A 3232-nucleotide genomic window follows, 5' to 3' on the forward strand; every position below is an offset into this window, starting at 1 on the left:
CCCAGGGAGCCTGCTGCCAGCTCAGGGACAGGTGGGCAGTTGGGTACAGGTTGCCAGGCCTGTGCAGGCCTGGGCGACCAGCAGGCTCAGCATGAGGCTGGGGGTGGGTGGGAAGGGAACTCACTTTCCCACTGGGAAGCTTTTCTGTCCTCTCAATCCATCCTAGTTTTTTAAAAAAAGGAAGCCGGGCTCAGTGGCTCAGTCTGTTATCCCATGCCTTTGGGAGGATGAGGTGAGTGGATTGCCTGAGCCCATGGGATCAAGACCCGCCTGGGAAGCGAGACCTCATCGCTACAATAAATCAAAAAATCAGCTGGGCATGGTAGCGAGGGCCTGTAATTCTGGCTACTTGGAAGGCTGAGGTGGAAGGATCGCCGGAGCCCAGCAGGTTGAGGCAGCAGTGGCTGGGAGCGGCCACTGCACTCCAGTCTGGGTGACAGAGTGAGACTCCAACTCAAAAAAAATAAAAAGAAAAGAAAAAAAGGAGACTACCTTATTCAGTGGATTCATGAATGGCCACTTATCCCTGGAGAAGTGTTTGGATAGCTGCAAACATCTTGTTTCCTTCACTTCTCATGTATGAAAATCCACCATGTCTACCGCATTTGGCAGAGCACTGTACATAAGTCCTTGAAACCTAAGGATTCCTCAGTAGTCAATGTAACTCCCATTATGATGTCAAAGTTCTTAGGCTGATGTCATCAATGATAATGTGACATGCTTGTTTCCCTGACTTTGCTTACATGTTTTACTTTAAAAATTAGCATTTTACGCAATAAACAGATTCAATGAAATAGCCATTAAGTTAACATCATTCTTCTCACACCTAGAAATTACAATAAAGAATTCATATGAAACCATACACAATCATGAATATCCAAAAGAATCCTTATCAAAAGACACAAAGCAGAAGCTATCACTCTTCCAGACTTCAAACTTTACTATAAGTTTACAGTTATCAAAACAGCCTGGTATTCATCCAAGAATAGGTACATAGGCCAATGGATCAGGACAGAGAAGGAAATCCTCAAATCCTCAACCAACTCATCTTTGGAGAAACCTCCAACTTTCATTGGGGAATGGAGAACTTATTCAGTAAATGGTGCTGGGAAAAGACTCACCACATGCACAAGATTAAAACAGGACCCCTAACAATCACCATACGTGTTAATTCTGAATGGAACAAAAACCTAAACATAAAAAACCAAATTATAATAATCTTAGAAAACACAAGAGACACCTTTATGGAAACTGGAACTGGGAACTAATTACTCTTCATAACCCTAAATGCCCATACCTCAAGAAGTATGTTAGACAAGTGGAATCTCCTCAAATTAATAAACTTCTGCAAAATAAAAAAACCCATCAAAGAGCAGGCATGCAGACCGCAGAATGGGAAAATCTATTCTCCACCTACATGTCTGACAAAGGCATAACATCTAGGATCTACAAGAAACTCAAACACTCAGAAAAACACAGAAAAAGAGTCCCTCTAAAAAATGGGCAAAATTTATGATTAGAGACTTCTCATAAGAAGAGATACGGGCAGCCAGCAGACATGAAAATGTGCTCAGCTTCATTCATCCTCAATGAAATGCAAATGAAAACCACATTGGAATACCACATGTCCCCTGGAAGCATGGCCATCATTAATAAAACAAACAATAACAGATGCTGGTAATGATTTGGAAAAACAAAATGCTTCTACACTGCATGTGAATTGAAAACTAGAGGAACCTCTATGGAAAACAGTGTGGCGGTTTCTAAAGGAACAAGAAATTGACCTACCATGTGACTCAGTAATTCCCCTGTAGAGAATAAACCTGGAGGAACTCAAATCATTTACCAAAAAGATACCTGCACAAGTATGTTGGTTGCAGCGCTAATCACAATAGCAAAAAACATGGCACCAACCATATTTCCCATCAAAGCTGGAATGGATAAAATAAGTGTGGTATATACATACAATGGAATATTATGCAGCCTTAAAAAAGGAGAGATGTAAGGAATTTGTAGAACGTTTGATGGATATGAGGTAGGTCATTCTCAGTGATTTGTCACGGAAACAAAGAACAGAGTTCCATATATTCTCCCTCATGAGCTGAACTTGATCAATTATACTGCTATAAAGAAAGTGATTGGTCATAGTGGAAAACTTTTAAGGGGGAGGGGTGAGATTGGCACTGGAGGGATGCTGCTAAGGGAGGGACGGGGATACCTCATCAACCAGGGACCCTACATAATCAATATTTGTATATCTAACACTGAATTGTACCCCACATTTTGTAAAAAAATTAAAATGAATAAATAAGTAAATAAATGAAAGCTGTAAAATGTGCACCTGACTTTATTTGTTTTATTCTATTTTTTAATTTTTTTACTTTAAAGATGGTTACCATTCAGGGTTGGGTATACAAATGTTCGTTATGCAGGGATTTGTTTTTGAAGAAGTGTATAACACTCCAATGATAACTTCTTTTCTTATTAATACGTTAGAATACACGGTACTTTTCTGCTTTCATCTTTCACAAGTAGTATGTTTCTCACATAAATGCTGAATGTTTTATTCTGCATGAATTCAAACTTGTTGAGATTCTAGATATATATAATCCTTGGATAACTAAACCTTGAAGATCAGTGTACCTAAGTGCTATTCAGAAGACAGAATGCATAACAAATCTTAATAATTTTAGACAATAAAACAGCATCATAATTTAATACAACTTTTTCTTTCTTAAAATTTGTGTACATTTCCTTGGTACACTCTGTATTTTCTGCTAGCTAATTTTGATTAAATGTTCTAGATATGCAATCCTTAGACAAAAAATTCCCCTACACATGTGAACATAAGAAATGTAAAACATCTCATGGAGGATGACTTCACATCATGGCCTACCAGGTACACATTATAGAAAATAAGGTTTAGGACATATCTACAATGGGTTTCGGCTACATTAACCATATATAACAGCCAAAAAGATGAATATCAAACACAGAGAACTGTACGAGGGGAGTAGTAAGTGCCACCAGTAATTCTAGGGAAGCCGATAACCTGGCCGCTCAATAGTTAAACCACCACAGGGATATCAACCACCATGTACTCAACCATGATGACAAGACCAGCAAGAAGTACTATTTAAGGTCACATTTACACCACACAAAGCCAGTATCACCGTGACACTGTACTGGTGAGGCTCACCAATGGGCTGGGGTCACACCACATGCAAAGGGG

This window comes from Carlito syrichta, unplaced genomic scaffold (genome assembly GCF_000164805.1).
Source record: "Carlito syrichta isolate Samal-C Ts95f unplaced genomic scaffold, Tarsius_syrichta-2.0.1 Scaffold305924, whole genome shotgun sequence".
NCBI classification, from domain to species: Eukaryota; Metazoa; Chordata; class Mammalia; order Primates; family Tarsiidae; genus Carlito; species Carlito syrichta.